Source organism: Chiloscyllium plagiosum, unplaced genomic scaffold (genome assembly GCF_037043375.1).
Source record: "Chiloscyllium plagiosum isolate Xiang-an unplaced genomic scaffold, Cpla_swu_hap1 HiC_scaffold_19, whole genome shotgun sequence".
Classification (NCBI taxonomy): Eukaryota; Metazoa; Chordata; class Chondrichthyes; order Orectolobiformes; family Hemiscylliidae; genus Chiloscyllium; species Chiloscyllium plagiosum.
Genome location: NW_028270157.1, coordinates 11,765,424 through 11,784,564, shown reverse-complemented (window position 1 = coordinate 11,784,564; position 19,141 = coordinate 11,765,424).

Genomic DNA, 19,141 nt, shown 5'->3' with positions numbered 1-19,141 from the left:
CGGATTTGTGAAGGGTAGGTCTTGCCTTACAAGTCTGATTGAATTCTTTGAGGAGGTGACCATGCATGTGGATGAGGGTAAAGCAGTGGATGTAGTATACATGGATTTTAGTAAGGCATTTGATAAGGTTCCCCATGGTAGGCTTATGCGGAAAGTCAGGAGGCATGGGATAGAGGGAAATTTGGCCAATTGGATAGAAAACTGGCTAACCGGTCGAAGTCAGAGAGTGGTGGTAGATGGTAAATATTCAGCCTGGAGCCCAGTTACAAGTGGAGTTCCGCAGGGATCAGTTCTGGGTCCTCTGCTGTTCGTAATTTTTATTAATGACTTGGATGAGGGAGTCGAAGGGTGGGTCAGTAAATTTGCAGATGATACGAAGATTGGTGGAGTTGTGGATAGTGAGGAGGGCTCTTGTCGGCTGCAAAGGGACTTGGATATGATGCAGAGCTGGGCTGAGGAGTGGCAGATGGAGTTCAACCCTGCCAAGTGTGAGGTTGTCCATTTTGGAAAGACAAATAAGAATGCGGAATACAGGGTTAACGGTAGGGTTCTTAGTGAGGTGGAGGAACAGAGGGATCTTGGGGTCTATGTTCATAGGTCTTTGAAAGTTGCCACTCAGGTGGATAGAGCTTGTAAGAAGGCCTATGGTGTATTAGCGTTCATTAGCAGAGGGATTGAATTCAAGAGTCGTGAAGTGATGTTGCAACTGTACAGGACTTTGGTTAGGCCACATTTGAAGTACTGTGTGCAGTTCTGGTCGCCTCACTTTAGGAAGGATGTGGAAGCTTTGGAGAGGGTGCAGAGAAGATTTACCAGGATGTTGCCTGGAATGGAGAATAGGTCGTACGAGGATAGGTTGAGAGTGCTAGGCCTTTTCTCATTGGAACGGCAAAGGATGAGGGGTGACTTGATAGAAGTTTATAAGATGATCAGAGGAATAGATAGAGTAGACAGTCAGAAACTTTTTCCCCGGGTACAACAGAGTGTTACAAGGGGACATAAATTTAAGGTAAAGGGTGGAAGGTATAGGGGAGATGTCAGGGGTGGGTTCTTTACCCAGAGAGTGGTGGGGGCATGGAATGCGCTGCCTGTGAGAGTGGTAGAGTCAGAATCATTGGTGACCTTTAAGCGGCAATTGGATAGGTACATGGATGGGTGCTTAAGCTAGGACAAATGTTCGGCACAACATCGTGGGCCGAAGGGCCTGTTCTGTGCTGTATTGTTCTATGTTCTATGTTCTTTGTTCTAAAGTTATTAATGAACCAGATGGAACTTTACAATAATCAACAGTAATTACAGGATCACCATCAGCCAAGCTTTAAATTACAGATTTTTATTGTATTCAAGAATCACGATCTACAATGGAAGAGTTCAAAATCAATATCCCCAGTGTATTAACCTGGGGTTCCAGATTACTAACACTACACCAACACCCCACAGCCTCGGATTCCATATTAACTGCTCTCCATCAGTCTGGCTACCCCTAGCTTTATATATACTCCACTGGAGTTTGTACTTGATGAATCTTCAATAGCTTCAGCTTCTTAAAAAAAAACGTTAATTGCCAACTTTTTTCATCTTAAAGAAAGAGGAATTAACTTTTATTTATGACGCCATTTATATCGTCAAGACCAATTGAAGCACTCTATTGCCAATGAGTTACTGTTATTTCCAAGCAAACCCTGGCAGACAGCACTAAGATAAATAACCAGTTAACAACAGATGTCCTTCTTCAATGTAACTGGAGCCATGTCAACACCAATGTGATGTTCTACCATTACTGCCCCATCTATGCTGGTACTTCAGCCACTGCCATTAGGTACACATCCTTCAGTAGATGGACAGAATGTCCATCCGGGAAAATTGCCCACTCTTGGAGTAATAGCATGGAGTCTTTTATTACCACCTGAACATCCAGAAAGGTTCACAATTCAACCTTTCACCAGAAAGATGGCAGCTTCAACACTGTAGTTTCATCTGAACAGGAGTGGGAGTAGGCCACTCTGCCCTTTGAGCCTGCTCTCCCATTCAATAAGATCATGGCTGATCTGATTTTGATCTCAACTTTACATTCCTGCACATTCCTGATAATCTGTCATTCCCTCAGTCATCAAGAATCTATCTACCTCTGCCTTAAAATCATCCCAAGAGTCTGCCTTTGAAGAAGGGAATTCCCAAGACCAACAATCGCCTTAAGAGAAAAATTGTTTCCTGATCCCTATCTTAAATGCAAGCTCCTTATTTTTGAAATATGACCCTTAATACTCTGTACATGGATGCATCCCTTATGGCTTACTGATGTACATGTTGGGAATTATCAAAATATTCCCTAATATTACTATCCTTACTATCTCCACCATCATCATAAAAGGGACACACTTTGTCATGGTCTGTTACAAACCGAGAGAATTCCAATACAACCACTGATATTTTATTACAACAACACAGCAATGATAAATGTTACTTTCTCGTTCCTTTAACATATTGAAACTTTCCAACAAGCTTCACAGGAGTGCTACCAAACAAAGCTTGGGCACTGAGTGACACGGAGCGGTTAAGACTGGCATTAAAAGTCTTGGTCAAAGAAATAGGGCTGAGTGGCCCAACTTCTGCTCTTATGTCTTATAAAGTGATGGAGGAGATTGAGATGAAGAGATTTAGGGATTGGCTCCAGAGCTTTGGCTCAAGGTCGGGCCACAAACGGCAAAGTGATTATAATTGAGGATACTCAAGAGTTAGTCAGTCAGCATATTACCTCGAACAAAGGTGCACAGGTACTTGAATAACACTACAAAGGCTAGCATGTGGATGAAAAATTGAAGGCAGACTAGGACAAATACGTGTCTAGGGCAGTCTAGAACAAATTCCTGATGAAGGGCTTTTGCCCGAAACGTCGATTTTCCTGCTCCTCGGATGCTGTCTGACCTGCCGTGCTTTTCCACTTTGATCTTGACCCTAATCTCCAACATCTGCAGTATCCACTTCCGCCTCGGACAAATACTTGCAGAGCCATTTTTTAACTTCTCAATTAGTCTAACATATAGCATCGCCTTATTGCTTATCAATTTTCTTAAATAAGTTGAAAGTGTATGTCTTTGATGTTTTCTGTAAACCTCATTATTTTATCGCGTAGGTCCCATTTTATTACCTCACGGTTTTGATTTGATAAATGTTTTGTGAACAGTCTCAATTACAGAAGGGCCCTAAATCATTCTAATCTATTTCTCAACCATCAGCTTTAATTCAGAATTAATTGTTCCTCCATGCCTTCAAGGACAACTCTGTGAAGATTTAGTCCAATGATTTTAAACAACAATCATGTCCTCAATGTTGACAATGGTACCGATTTTAATGCTGTTTTCTAAGTACTTGCCTAGTAAGATAGGAGATTACCTGTGTCGCACTTCACTGGGGGTGCACACTGGAAATTAAATTCTTTTACTCCCAAGTTGTTACAAAAGTTAAAGATTTTAAAATGTATGTCAGAATTCCCCAGCGCCCTGTCACTTAGACCTATTTTTTGTATTTAACAAGAATGATCATTTATTACAATAACTACATTCTAACTACAGATAAACAATCATGGACCATTGATAGAATATTATGGAAATGAAGAAAGGCTGTGGAAAGTTGCAACACAAATGGCCTTGGTGGATATTTGTGCATGAAACACAGAAAGCTAGCACACAGGTAATCAGGAAAGCTAATGGATGTTGGCCTTTATTTCAAAGCCAAGGAGTATAAGATTAGGAAGTCTTACTGCAACAGTACAAGGTGTTGGTGAGACCATATCTGGAGTACCATGAGGAATTATGAGCAAAGGCTAAACAGAGGGATTCTGCTCACTGGAGTTTAGAAGAATAATCTAATTGAGGTATACAAGATTCTTAAGGGGCTTGACAGGGTAAATGTTGAGATTATGTTCTCTCTCACGGGAGAGTCTCGGAGCAGACAGCATAGTTTTAAAATAAAGGGTTATCAATTTAAGCCCGAGATAAGGAGGGATTCCTTCTCTCAGAGTTTTGTGCATCTTTTGAACTCCTTGTCATAGAGAGCTGTGGGGGCAGAGTCCCTGTGTGTATAAAAGGTTAAGACAGATAGATTCTTAACAGTCGGGGAATCAAAGGTTATGGTGGAAGGACAGGAAAGTGGACGTGAGGAATGTCAGATCAGCCGTAATCCTATTGAATGGTAAAGCAAGCTTGAGGGGCTGAATGGCCTACTCCTGTTATGACTTGTTAGGATCGTTTGGACATGTAGCTCCAATAGTTGAAACTCTAACCCCCTTATAGCCCCTTATAGCCCCTCTGTCCATACAACTACAGACTGGCACAGAGAAAACAAAAACATGGGTGTTATGGATGGAGGGAAAGCCTGGGAAAGCAGTTCAAGCTTCACTGAGATGGTCCTTTCAGCTTGTCAAGACATGCTGCTCCATGACCCTCCTTCTTCAGGGACTTCCACTTGCTTGTAGGAAGGATAAGGCAACTGATTCACACTTATATAAAGTTTCTGTCATGAAGGTTAAAAAATAGTAGCTTACAACAACTGTTGAGGGGCTTTTTTCAGTCTTGACGTGGTGTTTACTTCAGAGAAAAGGGACAGCTCCTTCTCCAGCAGACATCTGATGGCTTCTGACTACCTCATTCACAACCTAAGCTGTTCAGCTACCTGAGAGCCAATAACATGGTTGTCAGCAGGCAGAATGACTTTGTCATCCATAACTCATCACTGTCTGACAGACCTATTAGGCAGTTATTGCTGGTCAAGCTCCATTTGTACACAGACACTCCAAACTCTAGACTGAGACAAAAATAAAGGAGCCTGGTGTATTTGAATACCAAGCCTCTCTTGAAAGATCATCGGCCTGGCACTAGCAAGCCACTGTCCTCCAAGGCCATGTCTCCTGATATTTTGAATTGCAGGATCCACTGTTGGCTATCACTCATTACCCTAACCCTCAGGGATTACTGCCTGGGCCAGGTAGTCCTATATCTCACAATGGGTAGAGTGGATCTCATCCAGGATCAATCCGATACTTCTGTTATCTAAAATACATTGAACCAAATTATGATCTTATGATCGCAACTGATGTTACTTCAGGCAATTCAGATCCACAGTTGAAACCTGGCTTGATAGATCATAAATTGGATATTTGTACAATTAATGTTGTGATCAGTCACTGAAGTGTATTGATGCAAGTTAAAAATGTGATTTAACAAATGAATATAACTCCAAAGAAAAGAAAACTCAAACTTCATGGATATAGACGATATAGATGGTGGAATTTAAATTCAATAAAAAGAGACTGATATTAAAAATGTCATGATGGCCATCAATCCATTGTCAATTGTTCGAAAAGCACATCTGTTTCATTAATATCCTTTCAGGAAGGAAACTGCCATCCTTTCCCATTCTGTCCTCCATGTGACTCCAGACCCACAGCAATGTGATTGATTCTTAAGTACCCTCTGGGATGGACAATACATTCTGGCATAGCCAATCAGTGATGCCCTCTTCTCTTCTTTGTCTATATTGATTTGAATTGAAAATCCTTTATTGTCACTTGTAGTCCAGTACAGGAGTACAGTGAAACATTTCTACAGTGGCTGCCTTTTAATGACACCATCAGAGGAACATTAGTGGGCGGCACGGTGGCACAGTGGTTAGCACTGCTGCCTCACAGCGCCTGAGACCCGGGTTCAATTCCCGCCTCAGGCGACTGACTGTGTGGAGTTTGCACATTCTCCCCGTGTCTGCGTGGGTTTCCTCCGGGTGCTCCGGTTTCCTCCCACAGTACAAAAGATGTGCAGGGTCAGGTGAATTGGCCATGCTAAATTGCCCGTAGTGTTAGGTAAGGGGTAAATGTAGGGGTATGGGTGGGTTTCGCTTCGGCGGGTCGGTGTGGACTTGTTGGGCCGAAGGGCCTGTTTCTACACTGTAATGTAATCTAATCTAATCTAATCTAATCTAATCTAATCTAATCTAATCTAATCTACCTAAATCTTATAGAGTAAAAAAAATAGTGTCGGTGTACAAAAGAGGATTAAAAGGAAAACGGTAGCATTACTTAACAGCTTCAGGAAACAAGTGAACCAGATGAGTTGTTATGTGACCTGGAATACTGTGAACTAATTTGGGCTCCTTATCTGTGGAACGATATACTGGCACGAGATGCAGTCCAGAGAAAGTTCACTTGATTGATACCAGCTATGGAGGGACTATCTTAAGAAGATACGTTGAGTAGATTGGGCCTGTATTCATTGGGGTTTAGAAGAATGATAGGGGACATTATTTAAACAGACAAGGTTGTGACTTGACAGAGTAGATGCAGAAAGGTTATCTGCTCTTGTGAGAGAGTCTGGGATCAAAGGACTTAGTCTGAGCGTAAAGGGTCACCATTTTAACACAGAGATGAGGAGGATTTTCTTCTCTCAGATGGTAAATAACCTGTTGATTCAAGACTGGGATAGGCAGACTTTTAATTGGTAAGGGAATCAAGGGTTATTGGGAAAAGGCAGGAAACTAGAGTTGAAGATGATCAGATCAGTGATTACCTCATTGAATGGGGGAGCAGATTTGATGGGCTGGATGGCCAACTTCTGCCCTTCCGTCTTCTGGTCTTAATTGAATTCAAATTTCACCAGCGGCCGTAGTGCGTTTAGAACCCATTTCCCAATAACATTAGCCCAAGGGTCTGAATTACTAATCCAGTGCAACAGTATCACCCCTTTGCCCAATACTCTGACCAAATATCAACCTACAAATCCTTCCATCACATGTCAAGGACTGGAGGAAAGAGTAGGACAAATTCCTCAGCCAGGTGATGGGGAGCACTTTGGAGTCTCTACCATCACAACTTACACCTCCAGAATACAATGTACATGTTGCCATAACAACTCTGACTCCACAAACTGAACCATACCACTGCCATGCAAATACTCAGTAATGTTTTCAGTAATTTATCTCAGAGTCTATATCTGAGTGAGCTTACCATTGAAAAGAGCAGGTTTCTGGGTGTGTTCAGTAATAACAACTCAATTTCGCAACAATGCGATTTTTAATTTTATTTTTTAAACATTGTTGTCCCTCAAAGGTTCAGCTGCAGTTATTTAGGGCTGGCATAATTTGTAGAATTCAAGTGAAATAACTCACACACGCCTTTAGGTTAGAATGAAATCAAATAAAGAGATAATAAATAAAGGACAATCACAGAGAAATGACATCTTACAGTGCGGGAAGAATACAAAATAAAAATATATATTTAAAAAAAGTATGCAAACGCTATTTGAGAGTGAATTCAGGAGCCACCTCTGATATAAATAAAGCTAAGGGAAATCCTTTGAAAGGCTGAAGAAACTGAGCTTTTTGAAGTTTTCAAGAGCAGGATCAGTAAGATTTGGTTAGGTAAGGAAATTAAGGAGTAAGGGATGAAGACAGGTAAATTGGAACAAAGTACAATTCAGCTCCAATCTGTCTTTCTTTATTTATTTTTGAAACGCACAATGCCTGAAACAGCATCTCATTCACCCCAACTCTCCCACTTTTATCTCAAAAACTCTGCACTCCTATAGTTCTCAGCTCCCTTGCTATAAACGGTGAGTTTCTTTTTAACAATGACAGAGCAGCAGAGATAACTACCAATCCACCAATGAGCTGTTCCTCCTGTTTCATTTTCCTGGCATAATTACAAGTCCTTTTGTGTCAATTCCGTCTTTGATTGAAAACTTTTGTTCATTTTCCTTTGTTAATCACCCTTCTCAGCTCTCTTCTGTATTGAAATCCTCTGCTGAACTTCCATAGTCTCCAGCTCCTATTCATTGGCTCCAATCTGTAATCCTCTCTTTCTTACTGACTTTAGATGTAAATGACAAATAAATTGCAGACAGCAGTGCAATTTTCACAAATGTATTTGTTTTTTCTTTATTCTGCTTGTTCAACTGAAACAAATGAAAAGCAAACATATCTGAACTAAAAAAAATCTGAGAGTTGGAAATCAGACAATTGTGAAGTTACATTTAATTTTCAGTATTAAATGCTAACTTACTTAACATGATTCTTTCTCTTTTGTTTATCTGCTTTTATTCTTACAAGATACCACTCCTGGATGATACTGAGTGATCTTGTGCTTAATGTTTTTCTGTGTCTTATTTCTAATGTGTTTGTTAAGTTGGAGTTAACTAAAATACATAGAGAGATTTAGTATGAGCGCAACATATGTTATACAGGGGCAACAGTACATCCCTACCCAATGAGCCCAGTGCATTCAATGCTCGCTTTGAACAGCAGGTCAATGAAATGATGTTACTTGTACCAACAACCTCGGGTGTAAGTGTACTCACAGTCATCTCTGTAGACTTTAGATTGGACTTCTTGAAAGTGAACTCGCAGAAAGCAACTGGTCTGATGGAGACTCCAGCCATGTACTCAGATCCTGCATGGACCAGCTGGTCGGAGTATTTGCTGATATCTTTAACCTCTCCTTGCTACGATCTGAAGTCTCCACCTTCTTCTAGATGACCACCGTCATCCCAGTGCCAAAGATAAATCATGCCTCAATGATCACTGCATGGTAGCTCTGGCCTCCACAATCATGAAATGCTTTGACAGATTAGTCTTGGCTGACATCAACTCCAGCCTACCAAATTGCCTTGATCCCTTTGCAATTCATATACCAATGCATCCGGTCCACAGCAGATGCTTTCTCCCTGGCCTTACACTTATCCCTGGAACATCAACATAACAAGGATACTTACATCAAGCTCCTACTTATTGACTACAGTTCTGCCTTCAATACCATAATTCCGAATAAACTCATCTCCAGGTCTCGGATCCCCCTTCTTTAACCGGATCCATGACATCCTGACCCAGAGACACCAATCAGTAAGAATAGGTGACAACACCACCTCCACAATAGTCCTCAACAACTGTCCTCTGCAAGGCTGTGTCCTCACCCCTGACTATTCTTATACACTATGACTGTGTGGCCAAATTCCGCCGACCTCCATTTCCAAGTTTGCAGATGGCACCATCATTGTAAGTCAGTTCTCAAACAACGACGAGAAAAACTACAGGAAAGAGATTGACTGCTTAGCGACTTGGTGAAAACACAATAATCTCTCCATCAATGTCAGCAAAAGGAAAATGGTGGTCATTGACTTAAGGAGTGGAGGACAGCATCTGTCTGTATCAATGCTGCTGAGGTGGAGATGGTTGAGAGTGTCAAGCTCCTGGGAGTGATGATTGTTAACAATCTGTCCTGGACCACCCACATCAGTGATGGTCAAGAAAGCACAACAATACCTCTACTTCCTCAGGAGGCTAAGGAAACTCAGCATGTCCACGATGATCCTTACCAATGTTTAGATATGTACCATAGAAAGCATCCTATCTGGATGCTTCACAGCTTGACTTGGCAAATGCTCTTCCCAAGACTGCAAGAAATTACAGAGAGTTGTGAACACAGCCCAGTCCATCACCCAGACCAGTCTTCCATCCATGTACCCCTTCCAAGTTCCTACTGCTTTGGGAAACACCTACCATAATCAAAGACCCCTTCCATCCTGGCTATACTCTCTTCTACACTCTTCTGTTAGGCAGAAGATATAAAAGCGAGTTTTGAGAAGATTTGTAGCTCAGGTTGAGGTTCTGGATGTAGGTTTGCTCGCTGAGCTGGAAGATTCATTTTCAGATGTTTCGTCACCACACTAGGTAACACCTTCAGTGAGTCTCCAGATGAAGCATTGCTGATGATTCCTGATTCTTTTTATAAGTTTGGGCTTCTTTGGGTTGGTGATGTCATTTCCTGTTCTTTTTCTCAGGGGTGGTAAATCGGGTCCAGGTCAATGTGTTTATTGATAGAGTTCTGGTTAGAATGCCATGATTCTAGGAATTCTCTTGCATGTCTCTGTTTGGCTTGTCCTTGGATGGATGTGTTATCCCAGTCGAAGTGGTGTCCTTCCTTATCTGTATGTAAGGATACTAGTGAGAGAGGGTCATGTCATTTTGTGGCTAGTTGATGTTCGTGTTTCCTGGTGGTTAGTTTTCTGCCTGTTTGTCCAATGTAGTGTTTGTACAGTCCTTGCATGGACTGAGCTAATGAACTTGAAGGACCCCATACAGACAACAAATAAAACTAATGTCATTTAGAAAATACTGTGTTGATGAAATATCTGAAAATGAACCTTCCAGCTCAGTGAGCAAACCTACATCCAGAAGGTATAAAAGTTTGAATACATGTATCAACAGATTCATGAGCAACTTCTTGCTTGCTGTTATCAGACTTGAATGGACCCCTCAAATGTTAATGTTGATTTTTCTCCATGCACCTTCTCTGTGGCTGTAACACTGCATTCTCTTCTGCTACCCTGACACACCTTGTATAGTACACCTTGTGGGCTGTATAACACACAAAACAACACTTTTCACTGTATCTCAGTACATGTGTCTGGATCAGTGGTGCTGGAAGAGTACAGCAATTCAGGCAGCATCCAATGAGCAGCAAAATCGACGTTTTGGGCAAAAGCCCTTCATCAGGAATGGAGGCAGAGAGCCTGAAGCGTGGAGAGATAAGCTAGGGGAGGGTGGGGGCGGGGAGAGAGTAGCATAGAGTATAATGGGTGAGTGGGGGAGGAAATGAAGGTGATAGGTCAGGGAGGAGAGGGTGGAGTGGATAGGTGGAAAAGGAGCTAAGCAGGTCGGACAAGTCCGGACAAGTCATAGGGACAGTGCGGAGCTGGAAGTTTGAAACTAGGATGAGGTGGGGGAAGGGGAAATGAGGAAGCTGTTGAAGTCCACATTGATGCCCTGGGGTTGAAGTGTTCCGAGGCAGAAGATGAGGTGTTCTTCCTCCAGGCGTCTGGTGGTGAGGGAGCGGCTGTGAAGGAGGCCCAGGACCTCCATGTCCTCGGCAGAGTGGGAGGGGGAGTTGAAATGTTGGGCCACAGGGCGGTTTGGTTGATTGGTGCGGGTGTCTTGGAGATGTTCCCTAAAGCGCTCTGCTAGGAGGTGCCCAGTCTCCCCAATGTAGAGGAGACCGCATCGGGAGCAACAGATACAATAAATGATATTGGTGAATGAGCAGGTAAAACTTTGATGGATGTGGAAGGCTCCTTCAGGGCCTTGGATAGAGGTGAGGGAGGAGGTGTGGGCACAGATTTTACAGTTCCTGCAGTGGCAGGGGAAAGTGCCAGGATGGGAGGGTGGGTCGTAGGCGGGCGTGGACCTGACCAGGTAGTCACGGAGGGAACGGTCTTTGCGGAAGGCGGAAAGGGGTGGGGAGGGAAATATATCCCTGGTGGTGGGGTCTGTTTGGAGGTGGCGGAAATGTCGGCGGATGATTTGGTTTATGTGGAGGTTTGTAGGGTGGAAGGTGAGCACCAGGGGCGTTCTGTCCTTGTTACGGTTGGAGGGGTGGGGTCTGAGGGTGGAGGTGCAGGATGTGGACGAGATGTGTTGGAGGGCATTTTTAACCACGTGGGAAGGGAAATTGCAGTCTCTAAAGAAGGAGGCCATCTGGTGTGTTCTGTGGTGGAACTGGTCCTCCTGGGAGCAGATACGGCAGAGGCGGAGTAATTGGGAATACGGGATGGCATTTTTGCAAGAGATAGGATGGGAAGAGGTGTAATCCAGGTAGCTGTGGGAGTCGGTGGGTTTGTAAAAAATGTCAGTGTCAAGTCGGTCGTCACTAATGGAGATGGAGAGGTCCAGGAAGGGGAGGGAGGTGTCAGAGATGGTCCAGGTAAATTTAAGGTCAGGGTGGAATGTGTTGGTGAAGTTGATGAATTGCTCAACCTCCTCGCGGGAGCACGAGGTGGCGCCAATGCAGTCATCAATGTAGCGGAGGAAGAGGTGGGGAGTGGTGCCGGTGTAATTACGGAAGATCAACTGTTCTACGTAGCCAACAAAGAGACAGGCATAGCTGGAGCCCATACGTGTGCCCACGGTTTTACCTCTCAGTACATGTGACACAGTAAACCAAACTCAAAAGGACAGCACTGGTCTGAAAAGTCTTGTGTCTATCCATGTGAAAATGTTTTTCAAAAATTAGCATGTGTCACATTTCAAACTGTCATGGACTGAAATGGGCGAAAATTGCTCTGATTAATGAAACATGCAGGAAAGAAAAACTCAAAGCTGTTGGTGAGTAACACTGAGGAGAAAGGAAGCAGCTGAAAATTATAATAATCACTGATAAGTTATGCAGGTAAAGCAAGTAATCAGGAAAACTAATAGAATGTTATGGGAGAAAGTGAGGACTGCAGATGCTGGAGATCAGAGTCAAGAGTGTGGTGCTGGAAAAGCACAGCAGGTCTGGCAACATTTGAGGAGCAGGAGAATCGACGTTTTGGGCATAAGCCCTTTATCATTCCTGATGAAGGGCTTATACCCGAAATGTCGATTCTCCTGCTCCTTGGATGCTGCCTGATCTAATCGAATGTCATATTTTATTCTGGGGGGAGTTGAGCGCAAGAGTATGAAGATTATAATTCAATCATACAAGACATTGGCACGGAAGCACCTGGAATATTGTGTAGAGTAACGATCACCCTACTTCTAAAAGGAGGTTAATATGTTAGGAGCAGTTCAGTTTACTGATTAATACCTTGAATGAGCAGGTTAGTTTATAAAGAAAGGCAAGAGTGGCCAGGTCTGTGTCATCTGGAGTTTAGAAGTGTCAGATGTGACTTAATTGAAACATAAGATTCTGACTATTTGGATGTTGGAAGGTTGTTTCCACTTGTGGCAGAATATGAGGTCATAGTTTAAAAGTAAAGGGCACCCAATTAAACCACATAAGAGGAAATATATTTCTCTCAGGGGGCTGTGAGTCTTTGGAATTATCTTCTTCAAAAGGCAGGAGATGCATAACCTTTAAATATACTTTTGGCAGAGGTAGGTAGATTCTTGATGACAAGTTATGTGAACCTTGGATGACGAGGGATTTTGTAACCTTGGTCAAAAATGACAAAGTTAAAAATCACACAACACCAAGTTATGGTCCAACAGGTTTATTTGAACTATAACCTGGTGCTGTGTGATTTTTAATTTTGTCCACCCTACACAAAAAAGTAAAACGAAGCATGCATAAGGCCTCAGAAGATGGGAACTGACAAAGCTCTTGAAGTACATAAGGAAAGTAAGAATGGATTTAAACATGGAATTAGAAGGGTTAAAGGGAATCATTGAAAGTCTTTACCAGCAGGATTAAGGAGAATCCGAAGGCTTTTTATATATGTACAAAAAGCAAAAGGATAGCAAGCGAAAGGGTTGGCCCACTCAAGGACAAAGGAGAGAATCTGTGTGTGAAGCCAGAAAAGTTAGGTGAGGTCTCAAACGAATACTTTGTGTCAGGAATTGGTGGAGGATGATCTCAGGGAAGAGAACGTTGAATTTCTAAGCCAAGTTGCTATTAAAAATGAAGAGGCGCTGTGCATCTTAAAAAGTATTAAGGTAGATAAGTCCCCCAGTCCAGATGAGAGGCAAGAGAACAAATTGCTGGATCATTAACAGACATCTTTGTATCCACTTTGGCCACAGTTGATGTCCCAGTGGACTGGAGAATAGCCAATGTTGTCCCATTGTTTAAGAGGGGTAGCAGGGGATAATCCTGGAAATTACTGGCCTGAGAGTCTCACATCAGTGACAGGGAAATTATTGGATAAGATCCTCAGGGAACAAGATCCATATGCAATAGACAGCATGGTTTTGTGTAGGAGGGGGCGTGCCTCACTAACTTAATTTAGTTTTTTGAGGAGGTGACAAAGATGATTAAGGGAAAAGTGGTTGTTGATGTCTACATTGACTTCAGTAAAGCCTTTGACAAGGTCCCTCATGTCAGACTTGTACAAAAGGCGAAGTCATATGCTATTAGGGTGAGTTGGCAAGGTGGAAACAGAGCTGGTTGAGTCATAGGAGATAGAGGGTAGGGGTGAAATGGAGGGCTGTTCCACAGGGATCAGTGTCGGGACCTCTGCTGTTCATGATCTCATAAATGATTTGAAGGAAAATGTAGCTGGTCTAATTAGTAAGTTTGTGAATGTTACAAAGATTGGTGGAGTTGCAGATAGTGAGGAGATTTGTCAGAAGATACAGCAGGATATAGATCAGTTGGAGGCAGGGGCAGAAAAATGGCAGACGGAGTTTAATCTGGACAAATGTGAGGTGATGCATTTTGGAAGGTCAAGGACAGGTGGAAATTATACAGTGAATGGCAGAACCCTTAGGAGTATTGATATGCAGAGGGATCTGCGTGTGCAGGTCCACAGATCACTGAAGGTGGCAGCGCAGGTAGATAAGGCAGTAAGAAAGGTCTATGGCATAGTTGGCTTCATTGAAAGAGACATTGAGTATAAGGATAGACAAGCTGTAGCTTTATAGATATTTAGTTAGGCCACACTTAGAGTATTGTGTGCAGTTCTGGTCACCATACTACTAGAAGGATGTGGATGCTTTGGAGAGGGTACAGAAAAGGTTTACAAGGATATTGGCTGGTATCGGGGAGTTTAACTATGAAGAAAGGTTAGATAAACTGGGTTTGATTTCACTGCAAACCCAGGTTGAGGGGTGATCTGATAGCAGTTCATAAGATTGTGAATAGCATGGACAGAGTGGAAAGTATGGTGGAGGGGTCAATTACAAGGGACACAGGTTCAAGGTGAGGGGGGGGGGGGTGATGTTTAAAAGAGATGTGTGAGGCACATTTTTCACACAAAGGGTGGTGAGTGCCTGGAACACGCTGCCAGAGGAGGTGGTGGAAGCAAACACACTGCAGCATTCAAGAGGCACCTGGACGAATACATGATTGGAAAAGGAGCAGAGGGATCTGTTTTTTGTAAATGATGGGAACTTTAGTATGGAAGGGCAAAATGTGTCAGCGCAGGCTTGGAGAGCCTGTTCCTGTGCTGTATTGTTCTTTGTTCTTTGACCAAAGGAATTAAAGATTATCAGGGATTTGCAGAAATGAAGAGTTGAGATTAAAATTAGATCAGCCGTGATCTCATTGAATGGTGAAACAGGATCAAAGGGCTAAGTGGGTGAGGGATCTCCAAAACGGGCTTTGAGTGCGAGCAGCAGCTAAGGTAAGACAGTTTGTTTTAAAATTACTTACCGGTAGCGGGCAGCGGTGTTTTTTTTTCTCTTCACAGAAAGAGCGGGAGCAGCAGGGGGAAGTGACGAAGACCAGAGGGGCAGCCGGGTAGGTTTTTTTCCCCTTTAAAAGCGCGTTAGAACGAACAGAGTTGTTGTCTCTGGTTTGTTACCCGTGCCACGTGATAGAGAGTCGAGGAATAGGGAGAGAGAACAGTTAAATGCGTGGCTACAGGGATGGTGCAGGAGGGAGGGATTCCGGTATTTGGATAACTGGGGTTCTTTCTGGGGAAGGTGGGACCTCTATAAACAGGATGGTCTACACCTGAACCTGAGGGGCACCAGTATCCTTGGCGGGAGGTTTGCTAGTGCTCTTGGGGGCGGGGTTTAAACTAACTCTGCAGGGGGATGGGAACCCAGACTGTAGCTTTAGGGTGCAAGACCTGGAGTGTAGGGAGGTTAGGAACATGGCCTCAATTTCAAAGGAGGGTGTCTGTAAACAGGAAAGTGGCTTGAAGTGTGTATATTTCAATGCAAGAAGTATACGAAATAAGGTAGGTGAACTTGCAGCGTGGGTTGGTACCTGGGACTTCGATGTTGTGGCTATTATGGAGACATGGGTAGAACAGGGACAGGATTGGCTGTTGCAGGTCCCAGGGTTTAAATGTTTTAGTAGGGTCAGAGGTGGAGGTAAAAGAGGGGGAGGTGTGGCATTGCTTGTCAAAGATAGTATTACAGCTGTGGAAAGGACGATGGATGAAGACTCGCCATCTGAGGTAGTTTGGGCTGAGGTTAGGAATAGGAAAGGTGAGCTCACCCTGTTAGGAGTTTTTTATAGGCCTCCTAATAGTCCTAGAAACGTAGAAGAAAGGATTGCGAGGATGATTCAAGAGAAGAGTGAAAGTAATAGGGTGGTTGTTATGGGGGACTTTAACTTTCCTGATATTGATTGGGAAAGCTATAGCTCAAATTCGTTAGATGGGTCAGTGTTTGTCCAATGTGTGCAGGAGGGTTTCCTGACACAATATGTAGATAGGCCAACAAGAGGTGAGGCCATACTGGATTTGGTTCTGGGTAATGAACCAGGCCAGGTGTTAGAATTAGAGGTAGGTGAGCACTTTGGGGACAGTGACCACAATTCGGTGAGTTTTACTCTAGTGATGGAGAGGGATAAGTGTGCACTACAGGGCAAGAGTTATAGCTGGGGGCAGGGAAATTATGATGCAGTGAGGCATGGCTTAGGATGTGTGGCTTGGAAAAGTAAGCTTCAAGGCAAGGGCGTAATTGATATGTGGAGCTTGTTCAAGGAGCAACTATTGAGTGTCCTTGATAAGTATGTACCCGTCAGGCAGGGAGGAAAGGGTTGTGTGAGGGAGCCGTGGTTTAATAAGGAATTGGAATCCCTTGTTAAATGGAAGAGGGCGGCCTATGTAAAGATGAGGCGTGAAGGTTCAATTGGGGCGATTGAGAGTTATAAGGTAGCCAGGAAGGACCTGAAGAGAGAGCTAAGAGCAGCAAGGAGGGGACGTGAAAGGTCCTTAGTTGGTAGGATTAGGGAAAACCCTAAGGCTTTCTATAGGTATGTCAGGAATAAAAGAATGACTAGGGTAGGAATAGATCCAGTCAAGGATAGTAGTGGGAAGTTGCGTGTGGAGGCTGAAGAGATTGGGGAGACACTGAATGAATACTTTTCGTCAGTATTCAATCAGGAACAGGACATTGTAGTCAATGTGAATACTGAGTCACAATTAAGTAGAATGGATGGCTTTGAGGTATGTAGAGAAGAGGTGTTGGAAATTCTGGAAAGGGTGAAAATAGATAAGTCCCCTGGGCCTGATGGCATTTATCCTAGGATTCTCTGGGAAGCAAAGGAGGAGATTGCAGAGCCATTGGCCTTGATTTTTATGTCCTCGTTGTCTACAGGAGTAGTGCCAGAAGATTGGAGGCTAGCAAATGTGGTTCCCTTCTTCAAGAAGGGGAGTAGGGATAACCCTAGTAACTATAGGCCGGTGAGTCTCACTTCTGTTGTGGGCAAAATCTTAGAGAGAATTGTAAGGGATAGGATTTATGAACATCTGGATAGGAATAATGTGATCAAGGATAGTCAGCATGGTTTTGTGAAGGGCAGGTCGTGCCTCACAAACCTTATTGAATTATTTGAGAAGGTGACTAAGGAGGTGGACGAGGGGAAAGCGGTAGATGTGGTGTATATGGATTTTAGTAAGGCGTTTGATAAGGTTCCCCATGGTAGACTACTGCAAAAAATACGGAGGTATGGCATTGAGGGTGAGTTGGAGGTTTGGATTAGGAATTGGCTGGCTGGAAGAAGACAGAGGGTAGTAGTTGATGGCAAAGGTTCATCTTGGAGTGCCGTCACTAGCGGTGTTCCGCAAGGATCTGTTTTGGGACCATTGCTGTTTGTCATTTTTATAAATGACCTGGAGGAGGGGTTAGAAGGTTGGGTGAGCAAGTTTGCTGATGATACGAAAGTCGGAGGAGTTGTAGACAGTGAGGAAGGATGTGGCAGGTTACAGCGGGATATAGAAAGCTGCAGAACTGGGCAGAAAGGTGGCAAATGGAGTTCAATGTAGGTAAGTGTGAGGTGATTCACTTTGGTAAGAGTAACAAAAAGATGGGGTACTGGGCTAATGGTCGGATACTTGGTAGTGTGGATGAGCAGAGGGATCTTGGTGTCCATGTACACAGATCTTTGAAAGTTGCCACCCAGGTAAATAGTGCGGTGAAGAAGGCATATGGCGTACTGGCTTTTATTGGTAGAGGAATTGAGTTCCGGAGTACTGAGGTCATGTTGCAGTTGTATAAGGCTCTGGTGCGGCCGCATCTGGAGTATTGTGTGCAGTTTTGGTCGCCATACTATAGGAAGGATGTGGAGGCACTGGAACGGGTGCAGAGGAGGTTTACCAGGATGTTGCCTGGTATGGTAGAAAGATCGTATGAGGAAAGGCTGAAGCACTTGGGGTTGTTTTCATTGGAGAAAAGAAGGTTTAGGGGTGACTTGATAGAGGTGTACAAGATGATTAGGGGTTTAGATAGGGTCGACAGTGAGAATCTTTTTCCACATATAGAGTCAGCTATTACAAGGGGGCATAGCTTTAAATTAAGGGGTGGTAGGTATAGGACAGATGTTAGGGGTAGGTTCTTTACTCAGCGAGTCATGAGTTCATGGAATGCCCTGCCAGTAGCAGTGGTGGACTCTCCCTTATTATGGGCATTTAAGCGGGCATTGGATAGGCATATGGAGGATAGTGGGCTAGTGTAGGTTAGGTGGGCTTGGATCGGCGCAACATCGAGGGCCGAAGGGCCTGTACTGCGCTGTATTCTTCTATGTCTATGTCTATGTCTATGCCCACCATCATTTCCAGGAGCCCTGCTCCACGTCTACCACCACCATCACCACCACCAGCGCAAGGAGCACATCGGGTGTACCATGCTGCTGTTAGTGCAAATGCCCCTCCTGCCGATCCACCAGGAGTATCCATTTGATCCCCGCCACATCACTGCCGCTGTATCCTAACATCCCTGTTCCAACGCTGACCCCAGATGCAGCCTTCTCTGCTGACCTCAGAGGCCACCCTGCCATTACCGCCACCTTGTAAATTCGGTCCTGCCGCTGGCCCGATCAAGTCCTGCGCTGGGCTTGCCAATGCCATGCTTGCCACATACTCCAGTGCCGTTTCTCACCTCTGCATCCACACCACTATGCCTTTGCAAGCTCTCCGAGGGGTTCGCTCTGCCTAAGGATACAACTCCTGCCACCCGAAGGCCTCCGAAGAGATTGATAAAGAAAAAGCAAAAAGCAAAAAGCAAAAAAAAGAAAGCAGATGGAAGTGAATGAGCCCAATGCCTGGAGCTCGGATCAGTGCCACAACTCTGCTGCCATCTTGGAGATCAGTTATCCTCTGGCTGAGCAGTGTTTGAGCAACACAAATCCATGTAAGGTTCAGTAAATCCCTTTTGTTTTGTTAGAATCACTCTGAACTTTGGGGCACAGACAGCCTCACACAGGGCACCTCACACCTTCAATACATTATCT